Raw genomic sequence first — 20,673 nt, 5'->3', positions numbered from 1 at the left:
CCCATTCTACGCCCCTGGCACGATTGGACTATGTTGAGGACTATAGGTGACAATACCATCCTTATGTGATATGTTTGTGATGTGTTGCATTTCATGGAAGCATGAAATAATTTAATATATGTTTTCTCCATTCTGCTCACTGGGCTTTATAGCTCACCCCTCTCCCCTAACCCCAGATGTGCAGGTACAGGGTAGACCAGGAGGTTAGCCAGAGCACGAAGTGATGTTATGTAATAGTTAGATTGTGGACATGACAATTGTTTTATGATGTAATGTAAAAGAGTTTTAAGTTATGATTATGTAATTTGAATATTGAGGATAGAGTTGTGCTTGACCAATACAGATTATTAATCCCACTTGCATGTACATGGTCTTTATGATATGAGATATGAGGTTATGTTTTCCACCAAGCTTATGTATGATGAGTTACCCCATTGGAGCATTTGATGAGGGCTCCAGTGGAGGTTTATGATATGTTTATGTTTATGTACAGGTTGAGCTTGGTTGTTATATGAGAATGTTTACAGGTTTATGAGTTTTGTTGATCATGTATGGGATTTACAGGTTTACAGGATATATGTCAGGCTTGCTACGGGTCCCGGCGGCCTTACGCCGATCTGGATCCTAGCGCCGGTAGCGGTCCGGATTTCCGGGCTGTTACACAAAATGCCCATATCTGGTCCTGAAAGCTGTCTTCGGCACATCTTCATCCCTTATCCTTAGCTGATGGTACCCCGATCTTAGATCTATTTTGGAGAAACAACCCGCTCCGGCTAGCTGGTCGAATAGATCATCGATCCTTGGCAGAGGGTACCTATTCTTGGTAGTGACTTTGTTCAACTGCCTGTAGTCGATACAAAGTCTAAGGGATCCATCCTTCTTTCTTACAAACAGCACTGGAGCACCCCAGGGTGAGGTACTCGGTCGGATGAAGCCCTTGTCTACCAATTCTTGCAACTGTTCTTTCAATTCTTTCAACTCAGCTGGTGCCATCCTGTAGGGAGGGATAGAGATCGGTCTCGTTCCAGGCATTAACTCTATCTCGAACTCTATCTCCCTAGCAGGTGGTAAACCTGGAAGCTCGTCTGGGAACACATCTAAAAACTCATTAACCACTGGCACTGCGGCGGGCTCTCTAATCTGACTCTCTAGCTCTCTCACATGAGCCAAATACCCCTGACATCCCCTCCTAAGCAACCTACGAGCCTGAAGAGTTGAGATCAAACCTCTAGGTGTACCCCTCCTGTCTCCTCTGAAGACTACCTCTGATCCATCCTGACCTCTGAACCTGACTACCTTGTCCCTGCAGTCCAAGGTAGCACCATGGGTAGATAACCAGTCCATCCCTAGAATGACGTCAAAATCTGTCAAGTCTAGAACCACAAGGTCGGCGGACATGCATCTCCCCTCAACAAACACTGGACTACATTGGCAGACTGACTCTGCCACTGATGGATCACACTTGGGTCCACTGACCCAGAGAGGACACTCTAACCCAGAAGTCATCAATCCCAACCTCTCTACGGCCCTCGGAGCAACAAAAGAATGAGATGCACCAGGGTCCATCAATGCATACACATCAGAACAACCAATGATGAGATTACCTGCCACCACGGTGTTGGATGTGTTAGCCTCTTGCTGTGTCATTGTGAAGATCCTTGCTGGAGCTGACAGACCTTCACCTCTGAAACCCGCTGAAGAAGAGGCTGCTCCTCTCCCTCTACCTCTGCCACTGGCTTGAGTTGGTGCTGGGGCTACTGGCTGAGCTACACTGCCTGAACCTGTCTGCTGGGACTGTGCCATAACAGCTGCTCTAGGACAATCCCGAGCCATATGTCCCTCTTGCCCACATCTGAAGCAGGCTCTGGACCCATAGAGGCACACTCCCCTGTGTGGCTTACCACACTTCACACATGCTACATTGTCTGCACCTGAGCTCGAGCCACTTCCTAATCCCAGACCTGACTTGATCTTGCTCCAGAACTTGTTCTTCTTCTGCTTCTTGGTGGTACTGCTCCACCTCTTACTACCTGAACTTAAAGAAGAAGGATCCACTTTTCCCCTACCTGGGGTTTTGGAACCGGAAGGCTGTGCTGCTGACTGTTTGACATTTCCCTCGATGATAGCACTAGCCTCCATCCTCCTAGCCATATCCACTATGGCATGAAAACTCTCTCTATCTGCTGACTGTACCAAGGAGGAATACCTAGAATGAAGCTTCATGATATACCTCCTTGACTTCTTCTGATCTGTATCAAGGTTCTGCCCAGCAAATGGCAGCAACTCCATAAACCTGTCAGTATATTCATCTACACTCATGTCATCAGTTTGTCTCAACTGCTCGAATTCTATCATCTTCAATTCCCTTGAACTATCAGGGAAAGCCTATCCTGCAAATTCATTAGCAAACTCCTCCCATGATAGGCTGTCCACCCTCGGTTTCACATAGCTCTTGAACCACTCACGGGCCTTCTTGCATTTTAATGTGAACCCAGCCATCTGAATGGCTCTACTGTCATCCGCCCCTATCTCATCTGTTATCGCCTTGACCCTCTCAAGGTACACAAACGGGTCATCACCGGTTTCAAACTGGGGAGCACCCAACTTCATATAATCAGTCATTCTGACCTTGCTCCCTCCAGATGAGCTAGGTTGAGGTATTTGGATTTCTGGGACAGTAGGTGCTGCTGGTGGTGGAGGAGGTACAACATTTTCTGTGGTGGGGTTTGCTGGATTTGGATGATAAGGTGGTGGTGGATACATAGGGTACGGTGGGTATGGTGGGTAATATGGTGGGTATGGCATCTGTGTGGGGTAAGGGCTAAAATTAGGGTAATCCGATGTACCTCCCATCGAATACCCGGGATTCTGTGAGAAAGGTGGGTAATGAGGTGGCTGAACAAAACCCGAGGCCTGAGTGCCTCCTTGGGACTCTCCCATGCCTTCCTCTGACATACTCATCCCCAAACTGCCATCCCTCCTCTGCTCTACATCCATACTGTCCTCCACATCCACTGACATTCTCCCTTGTACTGTTCCCCTCACAGATCTGCTTCTGTCCAAATCCAAAGACCTTCTAGGGTCTCTCATTGCTCGGTCCCTGCTGGACCTGCTAGACATTGCCCTAGGCAACGCTGGAGGACGGGCGCTCATGCCCTCATCCTCAGGTGGCACTCCAGTCAATCGTGCAGATCGACGAGTTCCTCTCATCCTGTTTTCTGAAAAACCACACATAGCACAAACATCAGCATCATATGGTTCATGTGGGCACACATGAACCCTCATCACATACATACATATCATTTATGCACATGCATATAATCATGGCATATCACATAATCATGTAAGACAGGACTCCACATCCTATCCTAGTGGACATGACCTTTCCTATTGTGCTTGACCTTCTAGAACATCTATGAGCCCGACACTCTAGGTCCGACCATATGAACCTAGGGCTCTGATACCATTCTGTAACAGCCCGGAAATCCGGACCGCTACCGGCGCTAGGATCCAGATCGGCGTAAGGCCGCCGGGACCCGTAGCAAGCCTGACATATATCCTGTAAACCTGTAAATCCCATACATGATCAACAAAACTCATAAACCTGTAAACATTCTCATATAACAACCAAGCTCAACCTGTACATAAACATAAACATATCATAAACCTCCACTAGAGCCCTCATCAAATGCTCCAATGGGGTAACTCATCATACATAAGCTTGGTAAAACATAACCTCATATCTCATATCATAAAGACCATGTACATGCAAGTGGGATTAACAATCTGTATAGGTCAAGCACAACTCTATCCTCAATATTCAAATTACATAATCATAACTTAAAACTCTTTTACATTACATCATAAAACAATTGTCATGTCCACAATCTAACTATTACATAACATTGCTTCATACTCTGGCTAACCTCCTGGTCTACCCTGTACCTGCACATCTGGGATTAAGGGAGAGGGGTGAGCTATAAAGCCCAGTGAGCAGAATAGGGAAAACATATATTAAAATATTTCATGCTTCCATGAAATGCAACACATCACAAACATATCACATAAGGATGGTATTGTCACCTATAGTCCTCAACATAGTCCAATCGTGCCAGGGGCGTAGAATGGGCCTCACTGGTCTTTCTCTTACATACATAACATAACATAACATTCCAATATGCCAGGGGCGTAGAATGGGCCTCACTGGTCTTTCTCTTAACATAGTCCAGGGGCGTAGAATGGGCCTCACTGGTAATCCGTACCGTATCATCCTCATATCATACCATAGGAGGACTAGAGGATCATCCAATGACCCATCCGCATCCGCATCATATTATGCAATGCAACATATTCGTGAATACTAATGCAAACAACCTAGAATATCGCATGGCATATATGATGCATGAACATGCTCCAAAAAGTTATATTTCATTTATTTAAAAACTTAAGGTTCATTCCACTCACCTCTGGCTGAAGCTCTACAGACTCTGAAGCAGCTATCTCACTGCTGGGGTCCCTGATTTCTCGGGTCCGAACCTACACAGGTGGACTCAAATGAGGGACCGAACATACATAAACATGACTCTAAAATACTCCCTAAAAACCCCCTAGAACATCATGAAAACATCACATAGAAATATGCATGAAATGACTGAACAGGGCACTTTCGGTGGCACCTTCGGCGGCCGAAAGTCCTGGACAGATCCGAAAGTCAGGCACTTTCGGCGGCACCTTCGGCGGCCAAAAGTCCCAGACAGAGACGAAAGTCTCTTTTCGGGGGCAACTTCGGCAGCCGAATGCTGCCTCCACAAAAGAGGGTTCGACGACCGAAAGTCACTTCGGCGGCCGAACCTGAGCTTCTCCCGAAGGGCAGAAACTCAGCTCCTCTATGCACATTTTGCCTCCCAAGCTCAAATCATGTAAAAACTAGTTCTAAAACATGCATACCTCACATACATTACACCTAGGGGTCTCAAACTATCATATACCCCATCTACAACACTTCCAACAACACATAAACAAGCTACATTGTTCATCAAAGTATCAAAACCCATAAACTCAACATATACCCTAACATGCATTTCTACCCATAGATCTTGCATAAAACTTATTTAAAACACATAAGGAGCTTAAGATCGGCTCTTACCTCTTGGAGATCGAGAGGGAGACGACCTAAACTTGGAGATCCACGAAAAAGAGCTCCTGAGTTCCCAAAGCTCCAAAACTTGTTTCAAAAGCTTAAATCTTCAAAACCAAGGGAAAACAAGTGAAAATCTTGAAAGATTTAGAGGAAGAACATCAAAAATGGGTGAGGGGCGGCGGAAAGCTCACCTTGGCCGAAAATGGGGAAAAACTCGCCCGTTTTCGGCTAAGGGACCCTTTTATAGTGGCTGGCCAGACCACGTTCGGGGGCCGAATGTGCCTCCGCATGCATGCCATGTTCGGCGGCCGAACATGAGGTTCGGTGGCCGAACCTGGACTTCCCTCACTCATGCTTTCGGGGGCCTAACGTGCCTCCAAAACGCATGCATGTTCGGCGGCCGAACTTGACTTTCGGCGGCCGAACCTGGGTTTTCCTCCAAAGACTTTTCATGTAAAAACTCATTAAATTTCATACTTAAAATCATTAAAAACATGAAAATATTTCATAACAACATACTTTTACCCTTCTAGAGGTTTCCGACATCCGAGATTCCACCGGACGGTAGGAATTCCGATACCGGAGTCTAGCCGGGTATTACAATCATTGACACTTAGGTTTCTTTATTTGATTCAATAAATTAGTTATGGAGGTGGAAGACGCTTCTCATCACCATATCGCTCCTTAAGTATACATCAATTATGGAACGTCCTCTAATTAATTACTAATCAACAAGTTGCCAAGGAACGCTCTTGGGCCTTTGGCATCTAACAACTGTCAATTGCATTAAGAAATAGAGAGACCTAATTCTAGCTACCAAAATGCATGGTGATATTGCTAGATCATGCAATTTCCTTAGTTTTTACACCAAAAGTTACTTATGTTTGAATAATCCAAGCGATTACGGACTTAAAACTATCCAAACTAACAGATTATTACTTTTCAATCAAGAATCAATGGGCCCTATTGATCTAAACAACAAAGCAACAATGGAATTAAGCATGAAATTGCATAAATATTGAAAAACAAAAGATAAACAATGTATGTTCAGATCTCCCAATCCATAAAACAACTAAAGTTTCACCTAATCTTCAATTAGAAAAAGAGGTTTCAGCCACTCATGGCTGAAACAAAATAAAAAAAAAAAGAAAGGAAGAAGGAGAGAGGTGGCCGGCGGCCTTGGAGAGGAAGAAGGAGTGGTGCGCCGATTGTGAGAAGGGAAAAAGAGAGGGAGAGTGGGAGAGCGGCTTGGAAGAGAGGCTTTTATATGTGAGAGTGTTGCCCTAGATCTCATTGATGAGGTGAAGCCTTCTTTTGAATTTTGAATTTTGAATTTTGAATGTGCATCTTCTTGAGATTTGGCTTCCTGAATAAGGGAGAGGCTTCTTGATGATTTGAAATTTGAATTTCAAATTACTTTGCTGAATGTACTTTCCTTATTTATCTCCTCTTTAGTTGCAACTTGGCTTGTGCAAGTATGCTTGTTCTCCTTCATCCTATTTTAGGCAGTTTTAAGAGCATTTTCACCAAATTACCTCTTTACACCATTTTCTGCAAAATAAGATCAAAACCACAGAATTAGGCAGAAAAAGTGTAAATTAACATTAATAACAACATAATAAAATGGTCTAAATTTGGTCTGATCAAATACCCTCACACCTAGCCTTTTGCTTGTCCTCAAGCAAATAAACTTAGTCAAACAAGCTCTCTTTGCTACTTGATCCTTTATTTCCACTTAAGCTCTTACTCTAGACCCCTACTTTGAAGCATTGCAGTGAAGAGTGTATGCACCAAGGTTACTCTCCTTCTTTCCTTATCTCCCTTTACCTACCATGGCTAGTATTTGTTTTCCTCAAGAGAGAGATTATACATGCACATATTCTTGTTCAGTTAAGACTTTTCCTAGCTTTCGGAGTGACTTGCCCTTACTTGAAGCACTTTATTCAGCTTTTTGCACTTTATTCTTGCTTGAAAAAGTCACCAACCTTTTGACGTGAAGGTACATATTTGTGATACCCACCCCCAGTTACTCAGTTGGTCACCTGTCCAAGTGGCTACTAGCTCTGTTCATAGTCTTTTGACCATTGGAACGGTTTTTCATTTGTGCTTTTGAAGTCTTTGCCTTTGCTGAATTTCTTTCTCAATGAATTGGGCAAATCAACACCAATTGCTAAAATAAGTCATATTTCATTATTCACACATCTTTCAATTTATTATTCTCTCTAACGAGTAATGTCATATATTTTTCACCATGGCAAGCTCAAAGATTCAATTCAAAAGGAAATTCCCAATAATGAATACAACTCACTTTAATTGATTCAACTTAGGTTTAAAGAGTCATCACATCAATGGGGTCATGAAAAGAAAGCTCATTCAACATAGCCTATGTGTTTGAGTAAAGCAAATCAAAATAGAAAAAGAAAAAACTGTGGCTACATGTGTGTGCAATAAAGCAAAAATAACAAAGATGAAAAATGTGTGCAAACTAAAAATTAAAGCTAAAATAAAAGTTCAGAGATATGCACCCCGCACCTAATTCATGCATTGTCCTCAATGTATTGGAAATATTAAAGTTCAAAGGAAACTGAGTACTCCCCTGGTGTGATTTGTGTGGTGCGATCCACTAAGCAAGCTGAGGAGGATGATGCAGTGGAACTCCTTCCACTACTTGCACTGTGAACCCTTCATAGTATGGTTTCAGATATGGTTCATCCCAAACATCGTGTCTTGCACTCTTCTTTATTTTGTTTGCATAACATGGTTCATCAGTTTGGGCATGGAAGATATATTCATAGAAGCCATTCTCACTTTCTACACATTCTAGAAGTTGACGCATGGGGAGCTTCTGTTTGGGCAGACAAGATTCTACTTGTGTCAACTGCATGACTTGTGTGGGCAAACAAGTGTTGGCCTGCGTTGAATTTCTGGCTGAACTGGATTCTACTTGCTCATCTTGTTTGGGCAATTGGAGTTGCGATCTAAGCTGAAGAGGTGCGGGCGGTCCCTTATCTTCCTGCGTTTGGTCGCAGTTCATCTGCTGGATGCAGCAGACTATTTCTTTCAGCTTCGAATCCCTTTGGCTTCTTTCATCTCTTTGGCTGGCCTCCCTGCAAAAGTCATTGTTTAGCATATCATTTTAATTCATATCAAAAACTTCTTGGCTCAAACAATCAATGATATCTAAACCATAAACAGGGGACATGTCATGGGAATATTTCATAGCATCATAAACATTAAATTTTATTACTTCCCCTTCAAATTCCATGGTCAATGTGCCATCATGCACATCTATCTTAGTTCCGGTTGTGCTCAAGAAAGGTCGTCCAAGTAGGATGTCTGAAGTAATATTGCTATTGTCTTCCTCCATATCAATCACATAGAAATCTGCTGGAAAGACAAGTTGATCTACTTGCTCTAGAACATCTTCTAGAACTCCTTTTGGATATACTACAGATTTGTCACCCAATTGAATGATCGCTCTAGTGTCTTTAAGTGCATCTGCATTCAAAAAATTATAAATAGAAAGAGGCATAACATTAATTGATGCACCTAAGTCACACATGGCCTTTTTGATGCCCACATTGCCAATTTTGCAAGAGACAGCAAACATCCCTCTATCTTTGCACTTGGCTGGGAGTTCTCTTTTTATGACAGCTGTCACAACTTCTCTCACACTTACCTTTTCTTTCTCAGCAAGCTTTCTTCGGTTAGTGCACAATTCTTTCAAAAATTTTGCATACCTGGAAATTTGTTTCACAGCATCTAGCAAGGGCATGTTGATCTCCACTTTCCTGAAGGTTTCAAGGATCTCTCTTTCTTCTTTTTCTTTTTGTGATTTTTCAAACCTTTTTGAAAAGGGAGGTAGAATCTTGAAACTTACTTGCTGATTTGTATTTCGCTGGTGTACTGGTGTTGTTTGACTAGTTTGTTTGGACAAATAGTTTTCTGGCTGTTTTTTTCAGCTACTTGTCTTTGCACTTGTGAACTTCCATCATCAGCCTTGATATCTTGAAGCTCTTTCCCACTTCTTAACATGATAGCACTTATATTTTGTCTGGGATTAGACTTGGTTTGGGAAGGTAACTTACCTTGGGATTCAAGCTTGCTCACTAAGGTGGCTATTTGACCCATTTGCTGTTGGAGACTTTGCACAGAATTTACCAATGTCTTCATCATCTCCTTAAGGTGCATATTGGAACTTGGAGGTGCTGGATTTCTTTGATAGTTTTGGTAGTTGTTAGCCCTTGCATAGCCGAAATTTGGATGGTCCCTCCAACTTGGATTGTAGGTGTTAGAGTAGGGATCATGTCTTGGCTGGCTATTGAATCCTCCAATTGCATTTACTTGCTGGTCATCCTCATGAAGTGTAGGACATTGATCAGTTGGGTGTCCTACATGTGCATATATCCCACATGGTCTAATTTGCTTAAGCTGTTGAGCTTGACCTATGACAAGACTTCTCACAGTAGAGGTTAGTTCAGAAATTTGAGAAGTGAGAACAGATGTACTTACCTCATTGACTCCTCTTTGCAGCTGCTTTTCATCTCCATATTGTCTAGATGCTGCTGCAAGTGTTGAAATCAACTCTCTGATTGCTTGAGGTGTTTTATCTTCAATTGAACCTCCACATGCTACATCAATGAATTTCCTTTCGGATGGTAGCAAACCTCCATAGAAGAATTCTATGAGTGATTTATCTGAAATGTCATGTTGAGGACAGCTTGTGCACGATCTCTTAAATCTTTCCCAATAATCATACAAATCTTCAGTTTCTTTTTGCTTAATGCCACTAATCTCTCTTCTTATGCCTATGGCTTTAGAAGTTGGGAAATATTTATTCAGAAAAGCTCTAACCATACCATCCCAAGAAGTGATTGAACCGGGTGGTAAGTAAAATAACCAATCTTTGACATAATCATCAAGTGAGAATGGGAATGCTTTTAGTTTTACATGCTCTTCAGATATGCCTTGCGGCCTCATGGATGAACATACTATGTGAAATTCTTTCAAGTGCTTATATGGATTTTCATTCTCCAAACCTCTAAATTTAGGTAGTAGATGTATCAAACCTGTTTTGAGCTCAAAAGGGACTGTCAATGGCGGATAAATGATGTAGAAAGGTGCCTGATCACCTATAGGGGCTGCCAATTCTCTCAGTGTTCTTTCTCTTGGTATTGGTGGCCTCATTGCTGGATTTTCTGGTATTAATTCATCATGGACAGCAGGTTCAGTATGTGCAGTAGGTTGTACATTGTTTTCAGCCATCTCTGCGACTGTTTGGTCAAGTTTAGAAGGTGTGCACTCTGAATCTGCAATTGCTGGTTCCTTAGGGGTAGATTCAATGGTGGCTTGCTCCCAAAGTGTGGTGACTTGCTTCCCAAGTCACTTGATTGTACGCTCAATTTCTAGATCGTAAGGCAGAGTTTTCTTGCGTCCAACCCTAGTCATAAAAGAAAAATAAATTAGTTAAATCAACTCCCTGGCAACGGCGTCAATTTTTTACTGTGCGGTTGTCGAAACCAGTCAAAAATAACCTTTTTGGTTATCAATAATTTTGCAACTGTAGATAGTGGCAAAAGGATCAAATCCACAGGAAATTGATACTTACTTATTTTCCTTATCAAGACCAAGTAAAATAAATTGAAAGTAAAATAAAATGGGGGGTTTTAAGATTGGTTGAATTAAACTAATATTGAAAGCAATAAAGTAAAGGAAATAATAAAGTAAAGGAATTCAATAATGAGAAAAGCTCTAGTTGAAGAATTGGATCCACTTCAGTTGTTGGGATTGATCATTGACACTTAGGTTCATTTGTTTGATTCAATAAATTAGTTATGGAGGTGGAAGACGCTTCTCATCACCATATCCCTCCTTAAGCATAAATCAATTAGGGAACGCCCTCTAATTAATTACTAATCAACAAGTTGTCAAGGAATGTCTTTGGGCCTTTGGCATCTAACAACTATCAATTGCATTAAGAAATAGAGAGACCTAATTCTAGCTATCCAAACGCATGGTGATATTGCTAGATCATGCAATTTTCTTAGTTTTTACACTAAGAGTTACTTATGTTTGAATAATCCAAGCAATTACGGACTTAAAACTATCCAAACTAACAGATTATTACTTTGCAATCAAGAATCAATGGGCCCTATTGATCTAAACAACAAAGCAACAATGAAATTAAGTATGAAATTGCATAAATATTAAAAAATAAAAGATAAATAATGTATGTTCAGATCTCCCAATCCATAAAACAATTAAAGTTTCATCTAATCTTCAACTAGAAAAAGAGGTTTCAGCCACTCATGGCTTAAACAAAACAAAAAAAAATAAAAGAAAGGAAGAAGGAGAGAGGTGGTCGGCGGCCTTGGAGAGGAAGGAGGAGTGGTGTGCCAATTGTGAGAAGGGAAGAAGAGAGGGAGAGTGGGAGAGGGGCTTGGAAGAGAGGCTTTTATATATGTGTAATACCCGGCTAGACTCCGGTATCGGAATTCATACCGTCCGGTGGAATCTCGGATGTTGGAGACCTCTAGAAGGGTAGAGTCATGTTTTTATGAAATGTTTTTATGTTTTTAATGGTTTTGAGCATGAAATTTAATGAGTTTTTACATGAAAGGTCTTTGGAGGAAAACCCAGGTTCGGCCGCCGAAAGTCAAGTTCGGCCGCCGAACATGCATGCGTTTTGGAGGCACGTTAGGCCCCCGAAAGCATGAGTTAGGGAAGCAAAGGTTCGGCCGCCGAAAGTCAAGTTCGGCCGCCGAACATTTGCATGGATGCGGAGGCACGTTCGGCCCCCGAACGTGGCCTGGCCAGCCACTATAAAAGGGTCCCCTTGGTCCGCACGGGCGAGCTTTTTCTCTCCCATTGTCGGCCAAGGTGAGTCTCCGTTGCTCCTCCCTCAATCTTGAGTGTTTTCCCTAGGTCTTTCATGGTTTTCACGAGTTTTAACTTCTATTTTAAAGATTTGTGAGCAAAGAGCAAGTTTTGGGTGCTTGGAGGTTCAAGGAGCTCAATCTCTTCATCTCCAAGCTAGGATCGTCTTCCCTCTCATTTCTTCAAGAGGTAAGCTCGGATCCACCCTTATTATGTGTTTTAAATAAGTTTTATGCAAGATCTAAGGGTAGAAATGCATGCTAGGGTATATGTTGATGTTATGGGTATATATTGATGTTTGAAACAATGTAGCTTGTTTGTGTGTGATTGAAGTGTTGTAGATGGGGTATATGTATGTTTGAGGCCCCTAGGAACTTGTATGCATGCTTTGGTTGAAAATATGCATGTTTGGATAGGATTGGAGGCGAGATGTGTTAAGGGAGCCAAGTTTCTGCCCTTTGGCAGAAACCAGGTTCGGCAGCCGAAGGTACTTTCGGCCGCCGAACATGGCTGGGAAGGCAGGCCTTTCGGCTGCCGAAGTTGCCCCCGAAAGGAGACTTTCGTCTCTGTCTGGCACTTTCGGCCGCCGAAGGTGCCGCCGAACCTAGCTGAGTTTCGTCTCTGTCCAGGACTTTCGGCCGCCGAAGGTGCCGCCGAAAGTGCCCTGTTCAGCCATTTCATGCATATTTTCTGTGATGTTTTCAGGATGTTTTAGGGGGTTTTTGGGGAGTAGTTTAGAGTTATGTTCTAGTATGTTTGGTCCCTCATTTGAGTCCACCTGTGTAGGTTCGGACCCGAGGAACCGAGGACCCCAGCAGTGAGTTCAGCTGCGGTGTTGTCAGCGTCAGCCAGAGGTGAGTGGAACTAAACTGAATCCTTTAAATCAAATGTTTTATCATGTTTCATGCATCATGATTATGCAATAGGATGATTGCATTAGTTTTCACGAATATGCCGCATTGCATAAATTGTTGTTGATGTGGGTGAATGTTGGATGACCCAATTAGTCCAAGACAGGAAGACCAGGCCCCATGCTACAGGCCTGGCACAGAGTAAACAAGTCCAGGCCCCAGTCTACAGGCCTGGCACAGAGTAATGCACGGTTATGGGACTCGAAGACCAGGAGCCCAAAGGAGGCCCTGGAAAATGGTAAGTAATGTATGTTATGACAGGAAGACCAGGCCCCATTCTACAGGCCTGGCACAGAGTTAACTTGGACTATTTGGTGACAAGTTCACCCAACCCTTATGTGAATTGTCTGTGTTATGATGCATTCCATTTGAGCATAGTATTAATGTGTTTTACTAGCTCTACTCACTGGGCTTTTAGCTCACCCCTCTCCCTTTTCCCCCAGGCTTTCAGGTACAGGATATAGTGCGGGAGTCCGGATAGAGTAAAGAAGTCATGTTTATGTAATAGCTAGCAATGGACATGATCAGATTGTAATGTAAAAGTACAGCATAGTTATGTAATGAGTTTTATGGATGTTAGTATGTGCTTGACCATAGAATGTTGTATCCCTCTTTATACATGATCTTAGAGATTTTGATGATGTTTATGTAAACCAGCTCAACACAGGTTATGTTACCCCTTTGAGGGCACAGATGAGATCCCACAGGGGGATCAAAGTTATGTTAATGTTATGCACAGGTTGAGTTTGGTTGACGTTCACAGGAAAGAAAAGTTTTAAATTTTTATACTTATTGTTGATCATGTATGGGATTGTACAGGTTTACAGGTCATATGTCAGGCTTGCTACGGGTCCCGGCGGCCTTAAGTCGACCCGGATCCTAGCGCCGGTAGCGGTCCGATTTTCGGGTCGTTACAATATGAGAGTGTTGCCCTAGATCTCATTGAAGAGGTGGAGCCTTCTTTTGAATTTTGAATTTTGAATGTGCATCTTTTTGAGATTTGACTTCCTGAATAAGCTGAATTTTGAATTTTGAATTTTGAATGTGCATCTTCTTGAGATTTGGCTTCCTGAATAAGAGAGAGGCTTCTTGAAGATTTGAAATTTGAATTTTAAATTACTTTGCTAAATGTACTTTCCTTATTTATCTCCTCTTCAGTTGCAATTCGGCTTGTGCAAGTATGCTTGTTCTCCTTTATCCTATTTTAGGCCGTTTTGAGAGCATTTTCACCAAATTACCTCTTTACACCATTTTCTGCAAAATAAGATCAAACCCACAGAATTAAGCAGAAAAAGTGTAAATTAACATTAATAACAGCATAATAAAATGGTCTAAATTTGATTTGATTAGAGGTCGACAAACACCTATATAATAGACCAAATAAATATAAACTAAATAAAAATAATATAAAAACTTGTATAGACCCGGCCTACTATGAACACAATATATAGGAAAATGGATCTTATTACATAGGACTTATACTTCATATATCTTACTTTATGGTGGACCGATTCCACTTAAGAATTTTTGAGACTAAATAATAAAAAATTAAATTATATTAATTTAGTAAAGTATTTTTAAGGAACTAAAATTTTTATTATTCACTATATTTTAAATCTTAGCACTAATTTTAGAAGGGCTAATGTAAAATAATTGAAATTTATACATATAAGAATATATATATATATATATATATATTTTGGGGGGGGGAGTTTAGGGGGCCAAGGCTCTCCTTATCCCCCCTCCTTTCGTCCATGCTCTAGAAAAATATCTAGAAACTCTTGAACTACGGGTACTGAAACTCTTTCCTAACTTGACTGTCGAACTCTCTCACATGAGTAAGAAATCTCCTGACAACCCCTCCTAAGCATCCTATGAGCCTGTAAAGCATATATCAAAAGCGCACTTGACTTCTCCCCTTGAAAGACAATTTATGATCCATCTTGTCCTCTGAACCTAACTACCTTTGTGTGGCTTCCTAGACCTGACACAGCCAGAGCAATATGAACCAGAACTTGAACCACTGCCCATTCCTAGGCCAGATTTCAACCTGTTCCTAAACTTGTTCTTCTTGGTTTTCTTAGTAGACTTGCTCCACTTCTTGTTTCCTATGGCAGCTGCAGTGTAATATCCTCAAACCCATAGTTAGGAATAATGACATCACTAGGTATGAGTTAAGCTATTTTATTATTAGAGCAAGTGGCATTAGGGGAGGTGCTAGCATACCCTGATCTACTTAAGGGAGGTGCTAGCATAACTCTAAGCTGCTAATAACTAAATCATAGAAAATTCAAATAAAAAATAGACATGTCTAAAAATAAAGTAGACAGTGAGATTAGTGAGTCAGAAACAAGTCACTTTCAGAAGGTACTTAGGGTTTTCCGATGCTCGCTTGAGATGTTTGTTAAAATCTGATATGCTTACCTAAGTGAAATTGATTTCTAAAGGCTAAAAGTATAATTTAGTAGGTCAATCTATGAATATTGAATGTTTAAAACTAAATTGAAACATGGTAAAGAATTTAGTAGGTTAAAGTGTGAATATGAAAAGTTTAAAGAGAAAATTAAATTTTAGTCCTTCATTTTTCCACCTCTTCACCTAAACCCCCATGTGTCACCTAACTAAGTATGAAACAAATGACAAAGCAAATAAAAAAAGGGTTGTCTTTTTCCACCATCCTTATAGTCGAAGCTTATGCAATTAAAAATCAAAATCTTTTTTTTTTTCTTTCTTCCACCAAATCCAAGCTAATCTCTCACCAAATCAACTTCTTTCTTTAATCAAAATTCACCATAAGATCAAGAGCTAAAGAAAGAGCCATATATTGAAAAAATTAAAAAAGAAAAAGCTTAGGGTTCCATATAAACCAAGCTTGAAAATCAAAGGTGAAGGAACATTAAAGGAAAAGGAGATAGCTACAGAGTAGAAGTTGAAAAGAAAGAAAAATTCAAGAAATGTTTAGTGTTTATATGATTTTTCTATTTTTCTTTAATTTTTTCTTTGATTTTCTCATGAATATATGAAATTAGAGATTGATTTTATTTGCTAAAAATTTTACTTTGATTGTATAAATATGCAATATGAATGTTTTAGTGGTGTTTAAAAGGTTTAAAGCAAAGAAATTTAACATGGAAGTTAAAAGTGTAAATTTAGCAGGATAGATTTTAATAGGGCAGTATGTGTTAGCAGGTTCATAACTCATTGTGTTGTTATCGAAATTAGGTCTAAAATATACCAAATGAAATCTGAGACAAAGAGCTAAAACTTTTATTCATTAACTAAATTCTGATTCTGTAGGTAAAATGATGTAAATTGTAAGTGAACCTAAACTGGTCACAGTGACAGAGCATCCAGAACAGACTGATTGATTATATTATAACTAATTGTGTACTCAATAAAATTATTTAAGACTAGTGCCAAATGAATCTTAAAAAGGATACTTAAAACTTTGTAGAAGACACTTCAACTTGAATTTTTATGAAAATGCATACATCTGTTATGTTTTGTGATACTATAAACAAGTACCAATACTAGACAAATTAAGAGTTTATTGAGCAGGTTGTAAAGAAAAATTCATAACATAAGTTAGGGTAATTAGATTTGTATAAATTATACCTTGTTAGAAAGATAAGACATAAATACACATTTCTTATTAAGAAACTTAAGTCAAATTATAAATTTAAAGGACTTGAAATGTTGGTGTGAAATTCGACAGAATGCAGCTCTCTTGAATTGGAATGCATGAAAATTGACATACTTGCTTAATCGATAAGAATTATGCACGTGCTTGTTTGTTGTACTTGATTTTTGCACATGCTTGCTTGATAATAAAACTCATTTTTGCATGCTGATTTGAGTAAAACTTGTCATTTTTTACCTGTTAATGGTATGAAATGCAAGAAGTGAATTGACTTGATGAACTATTGGAATACTAAGTCGACAAAGTTTTGCACTATTTGCCATGAGTTTCTCATCTTGTTAAGCTTAGCATATGATATATGTATTTTGAAAATGATTTTAAATAGCTTCAAATATCATGTATTTACGTTAAACAAATTGATACATTGAATTAATGGTACTTGACCCTAATAAACTTAATAAGAGTCGAGGTTACCTTAAGCGTATGGCATGTCATATATACATACAGAGTTTGCAGTACTGCTACCGATATATGATCTATATTTAAGGTTACATATCAGGTACCTCATAAACATGGCTACACAGCCCTGCTATCATAGTTTTGGCCTTTGAGCCTACCGTTTAACACCATGTGCCCACCGTTATAATTCTTTATCTACCTAGTCGACCCTACTATGTATTTATAAGGACTGAGAACCTAATTAAGATTAATGCTCGATTTTTGTGAAATTATCAGTGAATATTAACATGTTTGCATCTATTACATGCACTAAGTTATGTTGATTTTCTATAAATATAAAATGTGTAATAATGGCAAAAGAATATGTTTTATTGAATCTGAAAGAAATTCTTAGCGTGCATAAGGATACATATTGCAGTCTTATCTTATACCAAAAAGTTTGACAAGTATATTATATATCATGTTAACTATACTTTATATGCTCATAAATGTTTACTTAATTATCTATACACATGAGTATGCTTGTCTATTTTATTATTTATTTACAATCACCCACTAGGTATTAGCTCAGCGTGCTGGTTTTTACCTCACGTAGGTTGTAGATAAAGTAATCACTGCAGAGGTCGTCAGAGATCTATATTAGACATCAAAAACATTATCATAACTGATTGTTTTGAGTCTCCGAGTCATAGTACAGTTATATTTTGGCATGTACATATTAAATAGAATGCGTTATGAAGGTTATGTAAGTTAAAATAATGTAATAATATATGGATGAAGAAAAAGAGCTAAACGTTTGCATGTGATGAAATTTATAAAAAAATAAAGAATGACGTTGTTATGAAATGTATGCCAATTTAAAAAATAGTAAAATATCAATGTAACGACCCAAAAATCGGACCGCTACCGGCGCTAGGATCCAGATCGGCTTAAGGCCGCCGGGACCCGTAGCAAGCCTGACATGTAACCTGTAAACCTGCTTAATCCCATACATGATCAACAATTATACATAAAAATTTAAAACTTTTCTTTCATACATTCTATCAATCACCAAACTCAACCTGTGCATGCACTGAACATATACATAATCATAAACTTGACCCCTCTGTGGGATCTCATCAAAGCCCCCAATGGGTGGCATAACAAGAGTTGAGTTGGCTAAACATGGACATCAACAACATTAAGATCATGATTCAAAGGGATTACATTAAACTATGGTCAAGCACCCTTCTAACCTCAATATCATTACATTACATATCTATACATCATTATACAATCTGTCATGTCCACTTTCTAACTATTACATACATAAGACTTCATTACTCTTCTTGACTTCTCTGTCTAACCCGTACCTGCAAACCTGGGAAATTTGGGAGAGGGGTGAGCTACTAGAGCCCAGTGAGCAGAATAGTAAAGCATTTAAAACATATGATAACATGGAATGCATCACATCACAACTAATCATATCAAGGATGAACTTGTCACCATTTAGCCCTCTACATAATCCAATCATGCCAGGGGCGTAGTGCAGGCCACACCTGGTCTTCCTCTTATACATAACATAACATAACATACATAATCCATGATGCCGGGGGCGTAGTGCAGGCCACATCCGGTCTTTCTCTTACATAGTGCCAGGGGCGTAGTGCAGGCCACACTTGGACTTCCATATCATATCATCATGTCATAACATATGAGGGCTAATGGTTCATTCAACATTCATCCACATCAACAACATTTTATGCAATGCAACATATTCGTGATTTCTAATGCAAGCAACCTAAAATATCACATGGCATCCGTGATGCATGAACATGCTCAAAACTTATTTATTTATTTAAAAGCATAAGAGTCATTCCACTCACCTCTGGCTAGCTCTGACACTGACTGAAGCAGCTGACTCACTGCTGGGGTCCTCGGTTCCTCGGGTCTGAACCTACACAGGTGGACTCAAATGAGGGACCAAACAACTAGAACATAACTCTAAAAACATCCCCCAAAAACCCCCTAAAACATCTCAAAACATCCATGCAAGAACATGCAAAGGAAGGCTGGACAGGGCACTTTCGGCGGCAGGTTCGGCAGCCGAAAGTCCCTCCACAGCCGAAAGTCAGGTAGGTTCGGCGGCACCTTCGGCGGCCGAAACTCCCAGATAGAGGCGAAACTCATGCATGTTCGGCGGCACTTTCGGCGGCCGAAACTCCCAGACAGAGACGAAAGATGGCTCCATATGAAGCTTTATATGGGAGGAAGTGCAGGTCACCTGTTTGCTGGGAGGAAGTTGGAGAAAAGGCCTTGGCAGGGCCTGAGCTAGTAGAGATCACCAGCAGGGTGGTACCCATAATCAGAGAGAGAATCAAGACTGCTGCAAGCAGACAGAAGAGTTATGCAGACATCCGCAGAAGACAGGTAGAGTTTCAGGAGGGGGATCTGGTATTGCTCAAGGTGTCTCCAATGAAAGGAGTGGTTCGCTTTGGGAAGAAAGATAAACTATCCCCACGATACATCGGACCCTTTGAAATCTTGCAGAAGATTGGGAATGTGTCGTACAAGCTAGATTTGCCTGCTTCAATGGCAAGAATCCATCCGGTTTTCCATGTTTCAATGTTGAGGAAATTTATGTCAGATCCGGGCAAGGTTCTTAGTGAGCCTGATGTGGAGATCCAAGAGGATCTCACCTATGTTGAGCAGCCAGTGCGGATCATAGACACCCAGATCAAAAAGCTGAGAAACAAGGAAATCCCGATGGTGAAAGTCCTATGGAACCACCACAATATGGAAGAGTGCACTTGGGAGACACGGGAGTCCATGCTCCAGCAATACCCTTATCTTTTCTAAGGTTAGTTTCCTATATGTTTCATGTGTTTTATGTGTATGATGTGTGTATGCCATGCTATGTGTTAGTTGAGGAACATTCGGGGACGAATGTTCTTAAAGGGGGGAGAATGTAATACCCGGCTAGACTCCGGTATCAGAATTCCTACCGTCCGGTGGAATCTCGAATGTCGGAAACCTTTAGAAGGGGTAAGATCATGTTTTTATGAAATGTTTTAATGTTTTTGATGATTTTAAGTAAAAAGGAAATGAGTTTTTGAATAAAAACAACCTTGGAGGAAAGCTCAGGTTCGGCCGCCGAACATGCATGCGTTGCGGGTGTGCTTTAGGCCCCAAAAAGCATAAGTGAGGGAAGTCTAGGTTCGGCCGCCGAACATGGCATGCATGCGGAGGCACATTCGGCCCCCGAACGTGGCCTGGCCAGCCACTATAAAAGGGTCCCTTAGCCGAAAACGGGCGAGCTTTTCCCCATTTTCGGCCAAGGTGAGCCCTCCGCCGTCCCTCACCGATTTTTGATGTTTTTCCTCTAGATCTTTCAAGTTTTTCACTTGTTTTACCTTTGTTTTGAAGATTTGAGCTTTTGAGCAAAGTTTTGGAGCTTTGAGGTTCAAGAACTCAAATCCCTCCCAATCCCAAGTTTGGTCGCCTCTACTCTCGATCTTTAAGAGGTAAGAGTCGATCTCTAGCTTACATTATGTTTTAAGTAAGTTTTATGAAGTTCATGGGGGTAGAATGCATGTTTAGGTTAAAGTTATGTTTATGGGTATAAATGTATGTTCATGAACAATGTGGCTTGTAATGTGTGTTTGATG

Source organism: Manihot esculenta, chromosome 3 (genome assembly GCF_001659605.2).
Source record: "Manihot esculenta cultivar AM560-2 chromosome 3, M.esculenta_v8, whole genome shotgun sequence".
In the NCBI taxonomy this organism is placed as follows: Eukaryota; Viridiplantae; Streptophyta; class Magnoliopsida; order Malpighiales; family Euphorbiaceae; genus Manihot; species Manihot esculenta.
Note: the sequence above shows the minus strand (reverse complement) of the source record.